Source organism: Chiloscyllium plagiosum, chromosome 39, assembly GCF_004010195.1.
Source record: "Chiloscyllium plagiosum isolate BGI_BamShark_2017 chromosome 39, ASM401019v2, whole genome shotgun sequence".
Lineage (NCBI taxonomy): Eukaryota > Metazoa > Chordata > Chondrichthyes > Orectolobiformes > Hemiscylliidae > Chiloscyllium > Chiloscyllium plagiosum.
Window position 1 is genome coordinate 12589984 of NC_057748.1, and position 21523 is coordinate 12611506.

Below are 21523 nucleotides of genomic sequence, written 5' to 3' on the forward strand. Positions count from 1 at the left end.
TTTCCTGCTCCTCAGATGCTGCCTGACCTGCTGTGCTTTTCTAGCACGACTCTAATCTTGAGTCTGATCTCCAGTCTTCATTTTCACCCAATTTAGCATGGCCAATCCACCTAACCTGCGCATTTTTGGGCAGTGGGAGGAAACCGGAGCACGTGGAGGAAACCCACGTCGACACAGAAAGGCTGGAATCGAACCTAGGTCCCTAGTGCTGTGCTAACCACTGAGCTACTGTGCCACCCTTCATGTTCAGAAGTTCTTCCTATCAAGCATGGTGTTACAGATTCTGACAGACCTCTGGTATCTTACTGAGGGTCATGAGTCTTTGAAACTGTCTTCCTGAAAAAGTGGTGGAAGCCAAGCCCCAGCATATCTGTAAGGCAGAGGTAGATAGATTGTCATTACGCTGGGCTTGGGCGTGTGAGAGGGGAGTTGGTGGGAAAGATTATCTGGGATAGGTGGGAATGCGGATTTGACCTTACAGTCAGGCTGGATATAATCTTATTGAACTGTGGAGCAGGCTGGAGGGGCTGAATGGCCTGCTGTTTGTTTGTAAGTTCGTACTGAAGTGTAAATCCAGAGCAGGAGGGTCAGCCATCTATTTAAGCACAAACATAACCACGATCCTGCTCCTGTTGTTAAATGGAAGCTCGTTTGCTGCAGCTGGCTCCTTCCCTCCCACTTTGTGATACTGAGGCCAAATATAATCTGCCCACAAGTGCTGCAGTAGCTGAGAATCATAGAGTCATAAAGATGTCCAGCATGGAAACAGACCCTTCGGTCCAACTCCTCCATGCTAACCAGATATCCTAACCTAATCTAGTCCCATTTGTCAGCACTTGGCCCATATCCCTCTAAACCCTTCCTGTTCATATACCCATTAAGATGGCTTTTAAATGCTGTAATTGTACCACCCTCTGTTTGAAAAAGTTGCCCCCTAGGTCTCCTTTAAATCTTTCCCCTCTAGCCCTAAACCTATGCCCTCTAGTCCAGGGGAAAGACCTTGGCTATTCACCCTATCCATGCCCCTCATGATTTTATAAACCTCTATAAGGTCACCCCTCAGCCTCCAACGCTCCAGGGAAAACAGCCCCAGCCTATTCAGCCTCTCCTTATAGCTCAAACCGTCTAACCCCGGCAAAGTCCTCGTAAATCTTTTCTGAAGCTTTTCAAGTTTCACAACGTTAAAAATCACACAACACCAGGTTATAGACCAACAGGTTTAATTGGAAGCGCATTAGCTTTCGGAGCGCCGCTCCTTCATCAGGTGATTGGAACAGCGCTCCGAAAGCTAGTGTGACTCTAATTAAACCTGTTGGGCTATAACCTGACGTTGTGTGATGTTTAATTTTGTACACCCCAGTCCAACACCGGCATCTCCAAATCATAAGTTTCACAACATCCTTCCTACAGGAGCAGCCGACTGGCGATAGTCACAAAATTCTCCGGGCTCAGTGCTGCAATACTCTGAAGCCCTGAAACAGTGCTGCCAAAGGGAAAACAGATCAGTCAGTTTACAAGCCATTCCCCCCAGCGAGCTATTCTGTAAAAAAAATTCCATTATGCTCACTTTTCCTAAAATCCCTTTCTATTTCTCTTTCATCAAAACTGATTACCCCGTGAGAAGCTGCATTGGATTCTGCTTCTGTTACCCCATGGCACGCCAGGGGCCAGATTCAACAAGCGAAGAGTCCTGTCTTGACCACTTTCAGGAGATGGTCTCCTCTATATTGGGGAGACAGGGTGTCAACTTGAGGAACATTTCAGAGAACATCTCTGGGTCACACGCACCAAACAATCCCCATGGCTGACCACTTCAACTCCCCCTCCCACTCCCCCAAGGACATGCAAGTCCTGGGCCTCCTCCACCGCCTGGAGGAAGAACGCCTCACCTTCGGCCTTGGGACCCTGCAACCACACAGGATCAGTGTCGATTTCACCAGTTTCTTCATCTCCCCTCCCCAAACACATTGCAGATCCAACCCTCTAACTCGGCTCTGAGCTCTTGAACTGTCTTATCTGTTCATCTTCCTTCCCACCTATCTGCTCCAACCGCCTCTCCTCCTGACCTATCACCATTACCCCCACCTCCATCTACCTGTCGATTCCCCCCATCTCCACCCCCCTCCCATTTATCTCTCAGCCCCCTTGGGCCACCTGCTCATTCCTGATGAAAAGCTTATGCTCGAAACGTTGACTCTCCTGCTTCTCGGATGCTGCCTGACCTGCTGTGCTTTTCCAGCATCACACTGTTTGACACCTCCAGGAGATGGCTGTGTAGCCAAAGACTTGTACACAGTGAGCTGGCCATGGGCCAGGGCCTGCTGGACATCCATTACCTTCATTACAGGGACACCAGCAAGCTGAATAGGAAGATGGAGGACATTGACATTGACCACCCATCCACTCCATCCTCCTCTCCAACCTATCACCTTTACTGCCACTTCCATCTACCTATTGCACTCTCAGCTAACATCCCTCCAGCCCCACCCCACCTCCCTTTTATCTCTCCACCTGACCTGCTGTGCTTTTCCAGCACCACACTCTTGACATTGACCACAGGGAGAAAGTCACGAGAAAGTCATAACAGCACTCACCTCCCCCCCCCCTACCCCCCACCAAATGACTGTCTGGCTGAGCATTGGAAGAAACGACAGGCTCAGCCGGCTAAGAGAAGGTTCCAGAGGAAATGGAGGCTCCCAAATCCTGCACTCGCTCAGCACCCCTCCCCCCACTCCCAGCCGTCTTCATCATCTGCACCAAGTGAGGTAGAGACCCCTATACCAGAGTGGAACTCTGCAGGTGAGGTTGAGCACAGTGTTGGACAGCAAGTGGCAATCTGTCCTTTTACATGCTGGAAGGCTGATATGTGAGACCTCCTGGAGCGTGCTCCATCTCCTCCCTCCATCTGTTTACTCCAGGCATCAGGAACCCAAGCAATTCTCAGCAAAGGCCCGATCCCAGCTGGTGATCTTCCAGCTGCAAGTCAAACGTGACTGGACTCCTTTAATTCCCGACCTTCCTGGCTACCTCCACTGTCTAACCCTGTCATCCCAATGGATGGCGGTGTGCTGGATATTTGCTGATAGCGTGGTACTGGAAAAGTACAGCGGGTCAGGCAGCATCTGAGGACTGCTCCTGAACAGCAGTGCTTTTCCAGCACCACACTCTCGATTCTGATCTCCTGTATCTGCAGTCCTCAGTTTCTTCCTGTGCTGGATATTTGCCTTGTAGTGGCCCATCTGCGTGAGCTACAATTAATTTTCTGTGTGTTGGCATCATGCACACTTCTCAACACTTCTGACATTCTGCTCCAGTTGTCAGCAGCCAACCCTGTGGGACACATGGATTCATCAGGAAGGATGTTCGGAAAAGTTGAGTGGCAGCGTCAGCAGCGGGATTTGGAAGGATTGAACTCAATTGACCTTCCTAGTTGAGCAGGCAATAGATTGTGAAGCTAATGGCTGGAGAGGAGATAAGGATTGAATCAAACAGAAGGAGAGATAAGGTGTGACAAAGTCAAACAAAAAAAGGAAGTAAAAGTGGAAGCAAAACTCTAAAGAAAGATAGACTTGCATTTAGATAACGCCATAGTGACTCCAGACCATCCATAAGCATTTCGCAGTAGGTTGTAGACTGGGTGACCACTTTGTGGAACACTTGCGTTCTGTCTGCAAAAAAAAGCATCTTCTCACATCTCTTCGCCTCCACCCCCACACACCAGGCCTTGTTATCACATGGTCTGCTATTACACACAACCCATTGTTAGCCACTAACAGCCCCCCTTAAAGCTCTTCACCCTCCTAGCCTGATCATTACCCACTCCTTTGACTGTCCAACTGTTCTGCTCTCTCTCTGGGCTTTATCCCCCACCTGTCTGCATGGAAACCAATGTTTTCCTAGCTACCATCAGCTCTGAGGAAGGGTCACTCTACCAGAAACCTTAATTCTGATTTCTCCCCACAGGTTCTGCCAGACTTGCTGAGATTTTCCAGCAATTTCTGTTTTTGCTTCTGATTTACAGCATCCACAATCCGTTCGGTTTTTGTTTTGTGGTAAATGAACTCCTTTTGAAATCTGTCTCTTTTGTAACAACTTTGCTGTCAGTAGGCTCCGACAATCAGTAATGAAGTGATTTCCTGATAATCTTTCTTCTAACCTTGTTAAAAGGATAAATCCTGGCCAGAACACAATAGATAACACCTATTTCTGCTTTGAAATCACATCATGAAATATTTAATGTCCACCTGAGAGGGCAGACTGGGTCTTGGTTGATTGTCTCAGCAAAAGACTGCTTACAGATGTCATCTATCATTAAATTAACAATATTACTGTTTATTTCTCAATTCACCCCCAGCTCTTCAGTGTTCTATCTTCATTTATACCTGATCTTAACTCTTACAGTTAGTTCTCCTACAACGCAGGTTGATGAAATTCGATTTGGTTGTAACGCGATTTGTGAATTGCGGGCCTTTTTCCTCTATAAAGCGAACTCCCGCTCGCTGTTACGCGATTCCCATCCCTGGCACCAGCTGAACGGCAAAACCCAGCCTCAGGATGCTCTGTCTGCAAAATGCAAATTCCCAGCTCTCAGCTAGAACAGGAATGCAATCAGCTCCGCAAGCCTTGAAACTTAGCTTGAAACTGGGAATTGTAGACTAGGAATATCATTTCAAACCGTGGGGGGAGGATATTGAGGAGAACTGGAATTCCACGTCAACATCACATGGTCACATGGTGAAGAGCTTTGTGAAAAGTACACTGTTGTCGTCAGTGATTTAAGCGTTAAAGTATTCGATTTACCGTATTATTCCATTCAAATATACAAATTTAAAGATTTACCTCGACTGTGCTATTGTTTGTGATAGGCTACCTACTTTTTTTATTCCAACTTTTAGTGGTTTGCCTCTAACCCCGTTTTTCCCATAGGCCCCATTATTTACATTACGTGGTTTTCTGTGGCACGGTGTCACATGGTTCGCAACGACCATGTTATAGGAGACCTACCTGTACTGTTGTTTGAACATGTAAGTAAAGGAGAAAATAAACTATAATTTTAATGAAAGTTGGCAAGAACTTATTGATTCAAAAGGTGACAAACGTTTGGAATAATCTTTTAGACAAGGTGTTGGTTTTGAAAACAAAATGTTCAGGCTGTTTGGATATGTGTTGAAGAGTTTGAGCACCAGGGGGACTGATGTGCAAAATGGCCTGTTTGATTTGTTAAATGCCTTTGACTATTTTTCCATTCCTATGAGACTGCCTCCAAGCCTCGTTTGCTGCAATGCTGTCATGTCACTAGTCGCTTGGAGAACACCCGAGAGTCCTGGAACTTGCCCTCCGGCGAAGCAGATATGCCTCACAATGCGACCATAACATGCTAGCTCTCCCCATCCTTATAACACCTGGAAAGCTGGAGATTTGTTTTTGCCAAATTCACGACCTGAGCCTGAAGGACTGCGTTCGAAATTTCCGGAAAGCCCCTGACGACTTTGATTACCAAAGAGGACTTCCTGCCAGGGCACTGCCTAAGAGATTGAACCCCTTCCCATCCTCCACCTCTTGCTTCCTATCCTGCTAAATATTAAATTAAAAACTAACTATTATAAAAGCTAATGTGATAGAATTTTTCCTCATTGAGCTGACATTGAAAGAAACAGCACTTTTTTACAGCCTCAGGGCACTCGATCACCAACTAAGTAGTTTCAAAATGTAGTCGCTGTCGTAAAGCGATATTTCTTGTTGAATTCCAACATTGTGCAGGTCAGAGGTCAAATCCTGGGGGGCCTTTGTTCTTCATGTTGAACAGCAACAAGAGTTTACATTTACCTCAGGCCTTTAACTTAGTAAGTTGACCGAAAACATTCACAGGAGTGTTCGGAGACATTTGACATGCAACCGTACAAGGAGGTACAAAGATAGGTGACCAAAGATTTAGATGAGGGTGGGTTTTAAGGCATGGGAGAGAGAGAGAGGGGCAGAGAGACTTAGGGAGGGAATCCCAAGTCATACATAATGCTATCCATTGAAAAATCGAAAAGCACCTAGATTCTATTTCAAGAAATTAAGATATGATTTGCACAAATCATACTGTAACGCAAAGGATGATACTTATTTTCCCTAGGATGGGGGATTTCATGACTAGGAGGCACACGTTCAAGGTGGGAGGAGGGAGATTTAAAAAAGGCACTGGAGCAATTTTTTTACACAGAGGGTGGTTTGTGTGTGGAATGAACTTCCCGAGGAAGTGGTGAATGCGGGAACAATTACAATGTTTAAAAGACATTTGGGTAAGTATATGGTTAGGAAAGGTTTGAACGGATATGGGCTAGGAGCAGGCAGGTGGGACTAGTTTAGGTTGGGATTATGGTCAGTATGGTTGGACCGAAGGGTCTGTTTCCGTGCTGGATGACTATGTGACTCTATGGTGTTCTTTTATTGGGCAGATGTCTCCTATTAATTTCTCTTGGCAAATGTTGGCTACCCTGTGAAGAGCATAGACTCAAGAAGAATGGAAACATGCCCTTCGGCCCAACGCATCCATGCTGACCAGGTTTCCTAAAGTGAAGTAGTCGCATTTGCCTCTGTTTGGCCCATATCTTTATAAACCCTTCCAATCCATGTCTCTATCCAAATGTCTTTCAAATGTTGTAATTGCAATTCCTCTGGCAGCTCATTCCGTACTCACATCACCCACTGTGTGAAAAACTTTGCCCCTCAGGTCTCTTGTAAATCTTTCTCCTCTCATCTTAAACCTCCTCCCTTTAGTTTTGGACAAACCTACCCTAGGGAAAAGACCTTATCTATTTATCCTATCCATGCCCCCTTATGATTTTATAAACCTCTATAAGGTCACTCCTCATCCTGTGACGCTCCAAGTTTGCTTTCAAAATCTGCCACATAGCTCTGGACAAACTACCAGATCCTTTCAGGATAATGTGAGCAATGGTTAAGGGAGAACCAATGAGAGGTTTAAGGGAAAGATAGATAGATATTAAAAATATTGAGGGATATGGGGACAGTACATGCAAAGGGCATTAACTAGATTGACATGAATGGTGATCTACTAGAGGATCAGAATGGGCTTGATGAGCCAAAGATTCTGATCTTGCTCCTAATTTCTATGTTCCTAACAATATTGAGAGAGCTAGGTTGTGCAGTTAGTGTGTGTATTGATTGTAACGTGGTCACCCAGGTGGATGTCATAGAATGTGAGTTCCTTGACTGGGGCTGTTAATCTGGTCCAGTCAGGAAGCCCTTGCTGTAAGATATACACAGAAGTGTCAGGGGGTTCTGTTCAGTCCGAGAGCTGGCTCTGAGGGAGCTGGGTCAGTGTCAACGACTCTCCACGTGGAAATAAAGGATGACTTGGTGATGGGATACCGGCCTCTGTGGAGTTATATCAGGGTGTACTCCTTAAGACTGGTTAGTTATATGCCTGTCACAGCTAGACCAGCTGGTGTCTGTGCATGAACTGGGGAGACAATAGAGGGAAGTAGTTAAGAACAGATGGACTGTGCTGGCAGTGGACGAGAATGTAATTGAGCACAGATAGGTTGTATTGATAACGGAGAAGATTATAATTGAGCGTGGAGAAATTCTTGGTGAAGGGTGCAGTGTAAAAGGAAGGGCATGTGTTTTAAGGCCGCTCAGACTTGTTGAGAGTGGAAGATGTGTGTTTTCTCGGTGCCTGACATTAATGTGACATGCCTCAGAACGAGGGTGTGAAGACGTGCAAGTTGATGGGTGGTTCCCCAACCTCTGGGCCAAATGGTCTACATGCAAACCCTGCCTGTCCTGGAGGTATGTCATGATGTTTGGAGACAGTGAGGAAGAACGTTTCTCCCTGCCAGAACAGGCAGGGACCAGAAGGCACAGATTATAAGTGATTGCTGCAAGGTCCCCAGGCGACAAAAGGGAAATAAAAGACAGCGAGTGGTTATGATCTGGAATGTGCGAACTGAAAAGTGGTGAAGGTAGATTTAGTCAGGGCTTTAAAAATGGAATTAGAGAAACACCAGGATGGGAAAACAGTGCAGGATGACAGGGGAATGAGACTAGCTAAATTGCTCCCATTGAGAGCTAGCATGAACGCAGTCGGGCCGAGTAGCCTCCTCCTGTGCTGTATTTGGTCTAAGATTCTGTTCTATGAATGACGTTGTATAATTAGAAATCTCAGAATGGCTGGAGTATCCCGTGTGAAAGAGTCCATCAGCCCTTGAGTTGGAAAGTGGGGTCATGAGGATGGTGTTTTTAAGATTTTAAGCAGAGAGATGTCGAGAGCTGGTCTCTGCAGCAGCTTCTCCCAAACTTCTGCAGAAGCTGGACAATCTTTACAATCCCTGAGACAATTAAACTGGCTCTGCTTGGTAAACTCTGACATAACATGGTTCCAAAATCGTCAATACACACTGGCACTTTGCCCAGTCACCCTATTTTCAGTATTGTGCCAACCCTGTGGCTGATAATGGTGCTGCGGTATTGTTTCTGCTGTAATTTCCCAGGAGTGTTGGAGGCTGAGGGGGTGACCTTATGGAGGTTTATAAAATCATGAGGAGCATGGACGGGGTAAATAGACAAGATCTTTTCCCCGAGGTGGGGGAGTCCAGAACTAAAGGGCATAGGTTTAAGGTGAGAGGGGAAAGGGAGGCTACTTTATCACACAGAGGGTGGTGTGTGTATGGAATGAGCTGCCAGAGGAAGTGGTGGAGGCTGGTACAATTACAACGTTTAAAAGGGCAGTTGGATGGGTATATGAATAGGAAGGGTTTAGAGGCATATGGGCCAAGTGCTGGAAAATGGGACTAAATTAGGTTAGGATATCTGGTCGGCATGGACGAGTTGAACCGAAGGGTCCGTTTCCCTGCTGTACGTCTCTATGACTCTATTACTGTAGTTTTCTGCTGGCTTAGACTAATGGCCAGGCAGTATAGATTCAAATCCCACCACAGTAGTTATTGGAATTTAAATTTTTTTAACAAAATCTGTCATGGTGACCATGAACCTTGCATAAATTGTCCTTTAGGGAAGGAAATCTGCCTTCCTTACTTGGGGTGGTCTACATTTTTCTTATTCACTCACAGGATGTGGATCTCACTGGCTCGGCCAGCATTTATTGCTCATCCCTAATTGCTCAGAGAACAGTTAAGAGTCAACACATTGCTGGGGGTTTGGAGTCACATGTAGACCAGACCAGGAAAGGGCATTAGTGAACCAGATGGGTATTTCTGACAGGCAAAAGTGAGGGCTGCAGATGATAGAAATCAGAGCTTAGATCAGAGTGGTGCTGGAAAAGCACAGCAGTTCAGGCAGCATCCAAGGAGCAGGAACATCAATGTTTCGGGCAAAAGCCCTTCATCACGAATAGAGGCAGGAAGCCTCCAGGGTGGAGAGATAAATGGGTGGGGGTGGGAGGGAAGGATGCTGGGGAGAGTGACCTGGGGGTTGCAGTGAGAGAGAGACTCACTGAGATTCTTGTGGAGAGAGGAGGAGAACTTCTTCAAGGTAGGCATCCTTGCAAGAGGATTCGCAGTAAGAAATTCGCAGGAAAAAATAGCAGTCATGAGGACAGTGCTGAGCTGGAAGGTTGGAACTGAGGTAAGGTGGGGGGAGGGGAAATGAGGAAACCGGTGAAGTCCACATTGATGCCCTGGGGTTGAAGTTTTCCGAGGCAGAAGATGAGGCGTTCTTCCTGGAGGCATCAGGTGGTGAGGGAGCAGCGATGGAGGAGGCCTAGGACCTGCATGACCTCAGCAGAGTGGGAGGGGGAGTTGGAATGTTGGGCCACGTGACAGTGGGGTTGACTGGTGATATTTGGGGTATTTCTGACAGTCAACAATGATTTCATGGTCATCATTAGGCTCTTCATTCCTGAGCTTGTTTTTAAATTGAATTCAAACTCCACCGTCTGCTGTGGTGGGATTTGAACCCAAGTTCCCAGAACATCAGCTGAATTTCTGAATTTATAGTCTAGCGCTGATACCCCTAGGCCACCACCTCCTGCTTGGCATTTGACTGCAGACCCACAGCAATATGGTTGACTCTGAACTACCCTTTCCACAGAGTTCAGGACACAATTCAGGATGGGCATCAAATGCTGACCTTACCAGCAACGCCCACATCCCATGCAAGATTAAAGGAAAAATAAATGCGAGTCTTGAATTGGAGATTTCCTGTTTTTGGGTCCTGTTCATATCTGTTTCCAGAAACACTAAAGGAGGAAATATAAAGAGAAGCTAAGGGCAAGACCGTCCCAAACAAATGTGCACATTGCTTTCATAACCTCAGAATGTCCTAAAGTGCTTAATGCCAATAAAGTATTTGTGAAATCACAGTCACTGTTGAAATTTGGAAAGAATGAGAGAGGGATGCAAGGACTCTTAGTCAGATTGAGATAGAGACTGATTGACAGAGAAGGAGAGATACAGTAACTGTGGCAGACAAAGAGAAATAGAAGAAAGTGAGCACTGCAGATACTGGAGATCAGAGTGGAGACATGTGGCGCTAGAAAAGCACAGCCAGTCAGGCAGCATCCGAGGAGCAGGAGAATCAACGTTTCGAGCATAAGCTCTGCATCAGGAATGAAGAGCTGATGAAGAGCTTATGCTTGAAACGGTGACTCCTTTGCTCCTCGGATGCTGCCTGACCGGCTGTGCTTTTCTAGCACCACACTTTTCAATGAAAGACAAATAGAAGGATGGAGCCAGAGAAAGTATAGAGCAATAGAACATTACTCAGACCTTTTCTGTCCTTTCATGTGATGTGGCTGTCACTGTCATGCCCATCCCTAACTGCCCTTCAGAAGTTGGTGCTGAGCTGATCATCACCTTCTTGAATTGTTGCAATCCACATGGTGTAGGATTTGCACAGTGCTGTTAGGCAGGGTGATCCAAGATTTTGACATAATGACAGTGAAAGAATTACCAGTCAGGATGGTGTGTGGCTCGGAGGGGAACTCACAAGTAATCGTGTTCCCACATCTCTGCTCTCCTTGTCCTTGACGAAGAGATTGCAGTGTTGGAAGGTGCTGTTGAGATGGTGAACTTCTGCAGTGCATCTTGTAGACGGTGTACGCTGCTGTTAGTGGATGCTGGTGACAGAGAATTAACATTGAAGATGGTGGTCGGTGTGCCAATTAAGTGGGCCTCTTTGTCCTGGATGGCGTTAAACTTCTTGAGTGTTGTTGGAACTGCAAGTGGAGAATGAATTAAAGAGAAAAGACGAGCAACCAACTCTAAATTGATTAATTATGTGGATTGCAATTAGAAAATCTTTAATTTTATGTCTGTTCCAACTTCTTTCTGAAAAATATTACCAAGCCTGATCATCTGTTCTGTCATTAAGTCCTTCACTTTCTCCCACACTTTTCTAAGCAATTAGTAAGATGTTCAAAGAAGCTAAGAAAATGGCACTTAAATTCTGGATTCCCTCTGAGGGTTAAGGTGTGAAGAGACTGGTAGGGACCAGCAACCCTTGCAGTCGGGGTGAGTGGTCTGCTTCTGTCTCATGTGTACGATGTCTTTACTCCCAGTGATGATCGCAGTAAAATCAAAGAGATCCATCTGTAATTCATGGAGATTCAGGAGCAGTGAAAGATTCACAAAGATCTGCAGCACAGAGAAAGGACCTTCGGCCCATTGAGTCTGTGCTGGTCCGAGAGGAGCACCTAATGATTCTAATCCCATGTTCCAGCACTTGGCTCATAACCTTGTATGCCTTGGCACTGCAAGTGCACACAAAAATCCTTCTTAAACATTCGGATAGTTTCTGCCTTCATAGACAGAGAGTTCCAGATTCCCACCATCCTCTGAGTGTAAAATATTTTCCTCCCATCCCCCTCTTATCCTTCCCTTAAATCCCACTCATTAATCCCTCCACCAAGATGGAAGTTCCGTCCTGACTATCCTACCTCATCATTTTATACATCTCAATCATGTCCCCTCTCTGCTCCAAAGAAAACAATTCCAATCTGCTCAACCTCCCTTCATAACTGAAACTCTCCAGCCCAGGAAACGTCCTGGTAAATCTCCTCTGTACCCTCCCCAGTGCTTAATGTGAATCCAGCCTATAATGTGAATTCAAGAACTGCACACAATACTCTACCGGTGGCCCAACAAAGCATTTTATGCAGTTCCAGCATAACTTCCACTCTCTTAGACTTTCGACTCATAAAGGCAAGTAGCCCATGTGCCTTCCTGACCAATTTATCATTTTGTCCCAAATCCCCTGACCACCCTGCAACCTTCCCCCACTTCAGGTGCCAGGCATCAAATTCAGGAATATGCTTCCTACACCTCATTTCCAACTCACTTAACATCTTTAAGACACAATATGACCCAATATCTCCTTATGTGCCGCAGAGTCATACTATGTCTTTGTGAGGGTCCCTGAGGTGTTTTCTTATGTACATCCACACCAAGGACCCACTGAGCCTCGCTGCTTCCCAAGGTCTTACTGTGTATCCTCTTGCCTGGTTTGTCCTGCCCGAGTGCATCTCCTCACTTATCCGAGTTGAATCCCATTTGTCCATCCCATCAGCCCATCTGAGTAGACCGTGTTTATCCTCCTGAACGCTGGAGAGTTGGGAACCCTCGGCCTGAGACCTAAGCCTTGGGCCTTCTTGGTAGCTTCCGAATGGTTGCCGAGCTCAGCTCACCCCTCCTTAGTGGCTCAAATTAATTTCCAACCTCCTTTTTTAATACATCACCCTATGCTAAAATTCTAATTTTAAACACTAGCTGGGAATAATCAGAGGTAGTAAATATTATCGGTCTGTGTTCAGGGTAATTGGAACCAATCAATTAAAACTCAATCTTCCCAAACTAGATCTGCCCAACCCACCGACAGAAATAGATCTAAAGATCTGACAAAAAAACTTCAATCTCAGAATGCCAGTTAGTGTAAAGGTCGACCTATGCTAAAATTATCAGGTTTGATTATGATTTATTTTCTTGAATAGTTAAGCCTAGGGAATGGGGATACATTTAAAGGTCAATAGACTTATCTTCTGATTGTATTTAAAAATATAACACACACCGGTGCCCCGGCATACTCCTGACACGGGAATTTGGAACTAAAATTGGTCTGTGTTGTATCTGTTTGGCACCAGTTTTGGGACCGTTACCAAAATCCCAATTTAAACTAAAGTCCCCATCCCTTCCTTCAGGGAGTATACTTCTGTCTCACTCGAATAAAAGCGAAACATTGTGGATCTGGAACTCTGAAGCAATTGCAATGAGTGCTGGAGTAACTCAGCAGGGCTGGCAGCATCGATGGAGAGAGAAATAGAGTTAAGGATTTGTCCAGTGATCCTTCTTCAGAACTTTTCTGAACAAGAGTCAGACTGGACTTGAAACATTAACTCTGTTTCTGTCTCCACAGAGGCTGCCAGACCTGCTGAGTTTCTCCAGCATTCTCCGTGTTTGTCATAAATCTGTCTCAAATCTACCTTCTGCTGAAATCCTCACTCTCATGCCTTTGTTACCTCAAGTCTCAACTTTTCCAGTGGGCTCTGGATTTGTCTCCTACATCCTATCCTACATGAACCTGAGACCATCCCAGACTCTGCTATCCATGTCTTAGCTCACAAGACCTCATTCCACTGGCATCCATATGCTTGTTGACCCTCATTGGCTCCTGGTCCAGGTATGGCTTGACTTTAAACTTTTCATGCTTGTTTCCAAATCCCCTGAGTGACCAACCCCCACTCCCCCCAACCCCCATCCCTCCCTACCTCCTCCAGCCTCCCAACCCTCTGAGATATCAGCACCAATCCACTTCTGGCTTCTTGTGTTTCCCCAGTTTTAATTGCTTCACCGCTGGTCTACATACCCTAGAATATGCTTCTACAACCCGTTTCCATCTTGCTTTCCTCCCAAAACCTACCCCATTGACCAAACATTTCTGTGAGATGACCTAATATCTCTTTATGTGATTCAGAGTCACGCATTTTTTCTTTACCTTACCTCAAAGGCACATATAAATACAGATTGGTGGTGCTTATGGCACCATTTGAGGTGGAGCAGAAGAACGTAGGCCATTCAGTCCATCAAGCCTGCCCCACCACTCAACTAGATCATGACTGATCTCCGCTTTCAATAATGTTTTTCAATAATAGCTCCGGATGCCTTGATACCATTTAATATCTAAAAAAAATGATTTATCTCTGTCTTAAATGTTCTCAATGGCTGAGCCAGACTTCTGGGGGAGAAAATTCCAAAGATTTACTATCCTTTGTTTGAAGAAATTCCTCCTCAGCTCAGTCCTAAATCATCAACTCTTTGTTATAGATCAGAGTGGTGCTGGAAAAGCACAGCAGGTCAGGCAGCATCCGAGGAGAAGGAAAATCGATGTTTCGGGCAAAAGCCCTTCATCAGGAAGCCGTTCTTGATGAAAGGCTTTTGCCCGAAACGTCAATTTTCCTGCTCCTCGGATACTGCCTGACCTGCTGTGCTTTTCCAGCACCACTCTGATCTAAACTCTGGTTTCCAGCATCTGCAGTCCTCGCTTTTGCCTAGTTGATTTCCACCCTTTGTTATAGACAAGACCAGACACCCCCCCCACAAATATTTTAAGAAGATAGCCCACACCCTAACTTATTTTAAAGGTAGATGTGAAGTGCGTGTTCCAGATGTGATGTGACTGGCCAAACTACTTAACATGAAGCAAACACAATTTATTTAAACATTATAGTTAAAATACAAACAAAAGAAAGAGGAACTGAGAATAATCTAATTACTGGAAAACTTAACCGAATAATAGATGCAGTACTTATTATTAGTTAACTGCTCCCAATATGTTGATACCCCATAAACACACAGCTTGGCAAAAAGGCAAACTCAGACACAGCTTCTCACGTGCAGTTCTCTAATCCGGGAGAATAAACCATCAAGAGAACTTCCAGAGAAAGTAGCAGCAAGGAATCATTCACTGAGGCTCCCAACTCTGATGGGACTCCAAACTGACTGCTGGAAAAACAAAACTCACAAATCCTGATCTGAGAGCTGGCCACAGCATTCAGGCTGTTTAAAAAAAACCCAAGGCCTCTCAGATTGTTTCTCTTGTGGTTCTGGTAGACTGCTCCGTGCCTCTGCCTTCATCCTTTTTTCAAAATGAAGCCAGGACAAAATAATCGCTTAAAGTGACAGCATTGTCAAACCTTCGTTCTGTGTCCCCAGGCAGGGTAAACTCCGTCTGTGCAGCCGTGCCCTATAATAATGTTGTATGCTGCACTGAGATCACCTCTTATTCTTTGAAACTCCAGAGAACAAGAGCTCAGGCTCCTCAACCTCTCTTCAAAGAATAATCCCCCATCCCACGGATCAGTCTGGTGAACCTTTGTTGGACTCCCTCTATAGCAAGTATATCCTTCCTTCGTAAAGAAATTAAAACCGTGCAGTACTCAAGGTGTGGTCTTCACCAAGGCTCTCTGTACAAATGCAGCAAGATCTCTACTCTTGTACTGAAATCCCCTTGCAATAAGTGCCAACATACTATTTGCAGAACAGCCTCGGTGTACATTAATCCTGCAACCAAAACTACCAGAAACAGAGTAAGGCTTTTAGGATGTGAGTTGGCATAAAATGGCTGCCACATTGCAGGGATTTCAACAGTAGTTGTCCATCAGGTTCTTTGGACACCGTTAGGATGAGGAAGTCACTATATGAGTGCAAGAGAAGAAATTAAAAATGAGAAAATTGAAACAGAAAGTAATACCAATTGGGGTGTCTTACAAATTTACATTAGAGTAGAAACTAATCTGACTGTGTTATATAAACCATGAGCTAATGGTGTAGATTGAATGAGATGAGAGTATGAGTTAATGTGCTCAGATTCCATCTCAGTAAGCAGATTTTACAATGCGAAACAATAGGATAATGAGCAGGTGCCTGTAGAAGTGATTTTGCTGCCTGTTCAGTCCAGTTTGGGAAACAGCTTGTTTGAAACAATATTCTGCTCATTTGTCAATGTATTTGTATCAGAATATTAGGAGCTGTGTTAAATAGTCAACTCTCAGAGGGACTTTGTAATGCAAATGGAAGGGTAAAACATGTACAGATGTTATTTCTGTGTGGATCAGTGTTTTATTAACCTTAGCAGTATTCTGCCTGTCAAACAATACATTATATCATAGTATTGCTGAATAAACAGCACACTCCGTATTGATATATTGTCTGTGTTTTTCCAGTTACTTCATGAAATGTGGTTATTGTTAACTAAGGGAGCATTTTATTAACCTTCCCTCAATCACATTTAGGCCAGACTTGGTACGAGTGGGGATTATGAACCAGATGGGTTTTTACAGTTATTGGCATTGGCTTCATAATCATTATTTAAACCAGCATTTTAATTTCAGATATTTATCGAATTCAAATTTTAGCCACTTGCCCTGATGGGATTTGAACCCAAGTTCTAGATACATGAGCCTTGCGTTCTGAATTACTAGTTCAACCATATTACTATACCACCACCCCCTTGTGTATATATAATACATAAATATTATACCTATTTAGTTTAATTTGTTATATATAGTACGATATTATACTTATTGAAATACAGTTCATACAGCAGGGTGGACTGGGGTGTAGCAACGTCCACATTTTGTGTTAGATTTGTAAAGGTTAAGTCATGTCTGATGAAAATGTGATTAACCTGGTAGATTGTCTATGGAAGTAACTTTTAGGGACTTCCAGAAATGCATGTGATAAGGTCCCTCATAAGAAACCATTGAAGCTCCACCACGTATTGAGCTTCTGAGCAGTGACTCTCAACCTGTAGGATACGATAAGCAGTGTCCCACAAGAATATTCAGCAACACATCTTCACTATGTTTACTGGGACAGGAAGCCACATGTCCAAATTGCGGATGGTACAAAGACCAGTCACATGGCAAACCATATAAATGGAATCATAGGTTGATGAAGGGATATGTTGATAGTTAAACTTTGACAGATGCATTTCATTGTTGAAAGATGTGAGGTCATTGACTGAACTTAAAAAAGATCAAACAAAGTGATGATTAGATTACTTACTTACAGTGTGTAAACAGGCTCTTCGGCCCAACAAGTCCATACCGACCCTCCAAAAAGCAACCCACCCAGACCCATTCCCCTACATTTACCCCTTCACCATGGCCAATTCACCTAACCTGCACATTTTTGGACTGTGGGAGGAAACTGGAGCACACCCACGCAGACACGGGGAGAATGTGCAAACTCCACACAGACAGTTGTCTGAGGTGGGAATTGAACCGAGCCTCTGGCACTGTGAGGCAGCAGTGCTAACCACTGAGCCATTGCGCTGCCCACATGGTGGTAATCCAGAAACAGTGGCAGCTCAAAAAGAGAATATGGAGATGATGTGGCGATGATGGTGTTGGATTGGGGTGGACAAGGTCAGAAGTCAAACAACATCAGGTTACCATCCAACAGGTTTATTTGAAATCACAAGCTTTCTTAGCGCTGCCCCTTTGTCAGGTGGAGTGAGAGGAAGCACTGAGGGAAAGAGTTTATCGGCAGAGAGATCAAAAGATTGTACAAATGGTGTTAGTGTGCCCTGTCACCCTCAAATGTACATCACTGAATTGTTATGGACTAGGCCAGACCACTCAAAACATTCTTAAGCAGGCAGCCCCACACCATAACTTTGCAATTTGTTTTGGTAAATGTACAGTGAGAATTACCCTGAGTAAGTTAGCGAGGTTGACTACTAGATTTTAAACAGACAAAAATTTATTCACAAAATTACACAATGAAACACAAAGAATAGAATAAAGAACCGCATACAGGACTCAACCTCTCCAATTAGACTTAATTATGCAGTTCTGAATATACACAACAGTCCCAGTAAGCAAACTCCCTTTAAAACCCAGTATAAATGGAGCACGTGCTGACAGGTTGAAGTTGAAGGGCAGAAAAGAGAGAGAATGTCCACACAGGTCCCTGTGTGGAAAACTGCTCAGTTCAGCTAGAGAGCTGACCACTTCTCTTTCTTTATAAAGGTCACTTCTAAACCACTTTGGCCTGAAGTCTCATCTGTTTACATATAAACAAAAGGCCTCTGAAAATCCTTTTCACCTCTGTACTAAACCAGACTGAATGGAGCCCGGCCCGGTTTATTACCCCTCTGAAAAAAATCAAGGACAGAATCTCCTTGAGGCAAGGAACAGCTTTTAGAAAAAAAAGGACTAGTCCTGTGACAATGCAAATTGTCTCGCTATTAGCACAAATTAGCTGTTTGTGGGACCATACTATACATAACTTTGCTTGAATGTTTCTAATATATTAACTGTGATTACACTTGATTGGTAGTGACGCACTTTAGAGCATGCTGTGATCCTGAATGATGCAATATAAATGCAGGGTTTTAATTCTTCATGTTCATTTTGAATATCACAAAATATCACACTGTCAAACTTCCATTGCTTTGTTCTATTAGTCACATTTAAATCTAAAACATCTAAAGATTAAAGTAGTCAACACGAAAACAGTGCAGTTGTTCAGCAGGATAAGCTATTCACACCAACATCTGATACACAGATTTATCAAGACACTATATAAACTGGCTTGTAGTTTCTCTGTAACTGGGAAGAGTCTATTTGAATTAGCTTTGTCTAAACTGTGGGTCATATGCATCCTGACAATCCAATATAGACATGTTGTAACTTATATTTTTCAACCTTTGGATCAACTTGATGCAATTTTGCAAACCTAAACATTTGAAAAGGGCTTTTTGTACAGAGAATTACAGCATAGAGACAAGGCATTCAACCATACAGGACCATGCCAATGTTGACTCTCTACATAAACCTGCCACTGCCTTACTTCATCTAGCCATCAGCATATCTTTTTTCCCCTTGCGTGTTTATTGAGCATTCCTTGCATACATCAATGTTATTCGTAATTATGGGTACCAGTACCAATTCAAACCGCTCTGTGGATGTAGGAGTCCCTTAACAATTCCATTTACTTGTAACTACATGACATTTATGATCCTTTGATCACTGTTACGACGATGGTGGGTGTGACAGTACTTTGGCTTTAAGAGGTCCTTGTTTCTTTGAGAGAGAGATTGGGGTCAGACTAGTCTATGACAAGGTAAACAACTTGATTTTTTAAAGTTGGAACAATTGAATTGAATTTATTGTCACGTGTACTGAGGCACAGTGAAAAGCTTTGTCTTGCGAGCAATGCAAGCAGATTACAGAGTTAAGTAGCATAGATAAATAAATAATAAGTAAAAACAAAATCACAGGTACAGGCAAATGTTAAGAGTTTGTGAGTCCATTCAGTATTCTAACAACAGTAGAGTAAAAACTGTTTTGAAACTGGTTGGTGCATGTGTTCAGGCTTCTGTATCTTCTCTCCGATGGTAGAAGTTGTAGAAAAACATTGCCAGGGTGGGATGGATCTTTGAGAATGCTGGCGGCCTTTCCTTGACAGCGGGCCTGGTAGATGGATTCTATAGATGGGAGGTTGGCCTTTGTGATTGTCCAGGCTGAGTTTACCACTCTCTGTAACCATCTCCGATCTTGAATAGTACAGTTGCCATACCAGGTAGTGTTACATCCAGACAGAATGCTCTCAATTGCGTACCTATAAAGGTTTGCACAGGTATTCGCCATCATGCTACGTTTCCTCAGCTAGCTGAGGAAGAAGAGATGTTGTTAGGCCTTTGTAACCAGTACATCCACATGAAGAGTCCAAGAAAGCTTGTTGTGGATGACCACTCCCAGGCGCTTGACACTCTCCACTCGTTCCACCTCTGTGCTGTTCATGTGTAGGGGGGCATAAGTAACATCCTGCCGGAAGTCAATAAAGAGTTCCTTGGTATTGCCAGCATTGAGAGCTAGGTTGTTCTCAGTGCACCATTTTTCCAAGTCTTCCAACTCCCGTCTGTAGTCTGTTTCGTCGCCATCTGAGATTCAACCGACTATGGCGGTGTCATCAGCGAACTTGTAAATGGCATTAGTCTGGTATTTGGTGACGCAGTCATTGGTATATAGTGAGTACAGTAGGGGGTTGAGTATGCACCCCTCGGGGGATCAAATGCTGAGTGTTAGTGAGGATGAAATATTCTCCCCAGTCTTCATCGCCTGAATGGGTGTGGCCAAACTCCCACAGAGTCAGGATCTTTAGTTTACCTTTCAGCCGTTGCTGTTAGGGTCATGAAATGGAAACTATTCTTTCCCGCTCTCAGCTACAGCTGTATTGGAACAGTTAATTAGTAATAGTTACTGTATCTATTATTCTGTTAAGTTTTCCAATAGAGTTAAGTTATTCCAAGTCATTGTTGCTGTTTTTGTATTTTAACTATAATGTTTGAACTAATTGTATTTTGCTTAATGTCGAGTAATTTGACCAATTGAATTGCATCTGGAACTTAGCACCTCACATTTACCTTTAAAGTAAGAAAATTTAGGTCTAGGCTACCTTTGTAATATATTTTGAAGGGGTTTGGTCTGGTCAATAACAGTTGGGTAAGTCCTAGATCAGATATGTGGTTGGGCTTTAAAATTGGTTAAATATTTGAGAGAAGACTGAAAGCGCTTGCATTGCTATAGCACATATGACATACTAAAGTTGTCCCAAAGTGCTTTGCAATCACTGAACTGTCTAGAAGTGAAAACCTTGTTGCATTTCAGGTAGAAGTAGGTGCCTAAAAACTCCCATATATATGCGATAATGACCAGTCAGTCTGGTTTGGGAATACTGGAAAGAATGAAGAACTTTCACAGCCCCAGCATGTCTCAGAGTGCCCTGACATCTAGCCAGCAATGTGATAAATTGCCCAGATAAGGTCTACACACAAAGAGCAGATCAGATCTAACCTGACCAATTACCGCCCCATCGGTCTCCTCTCAATTATCAAGACAGTGATGGAAGAGGTCATCAACAGTGCTCTCAAACAGCACTTGGTTAGCAATAAGCTGCTCACTGATGCTCACTTTGGGTTCCTCCAGAGCCACTCAGCTCTGACTTCATTGGAACCTTAGTTTAAACATGAGCAAAAGAGCTGAACTTCAGAGGTGAAAGTCACAGTCCTTGACATGAAGGCTACAATTCACTGAGTGTGGCATCAAGGAGTCCTAGCAAAGCTAGTGACTGGCAAACTCTCTGTTGGTTGTAGGCATACCTGGCACATAGGAAGATGCTTGTTGAAGTGGTTGATGGAGACCAGTCATTTCACCTCCAGGACATCTCTGCAAGGGATGTCCATCCTAGGCCCAACCATCTTTAGCTGCTTCATCAATGACCTTCCCTCCATCATAAGGTCAGAAGTGGGGATTTTCGCTGATGATTGCACAGCGTTCAGCACTATTCGTGACTCCCCAAATACTGAAACTGTCCATGTTCAAATGCAGAAAACCCTGGACAATATCCAGGCTTGAGCTGAGAAGTGGCAAGTAACATCGCATAAATGCCAGGCAATGAGCATCTCCAACCACCACTCATTGACATCATTGTCATTACCATTATTGAATTTCCTCCTATCAGCAGCCTTGGGCTGATTAACCAGAAGCTGAATG

At 44.1% G+C, this 21523-nt stretch overlaps 1 protein-coding gene across 5 annotated transcripts in view; it reads left to right on the top strand.

Annotated features, from left to right (window-relative positions):
* The window catches only part of LOC122542246 (protein phosphatase 1 regulatory subunit 29-like), a 407579-nt gene that overhangs the window by 377548 nt on the left and 8508 nt on the right, over positions 1-21523 (top strand). The window lies entirely within an intron of this gene.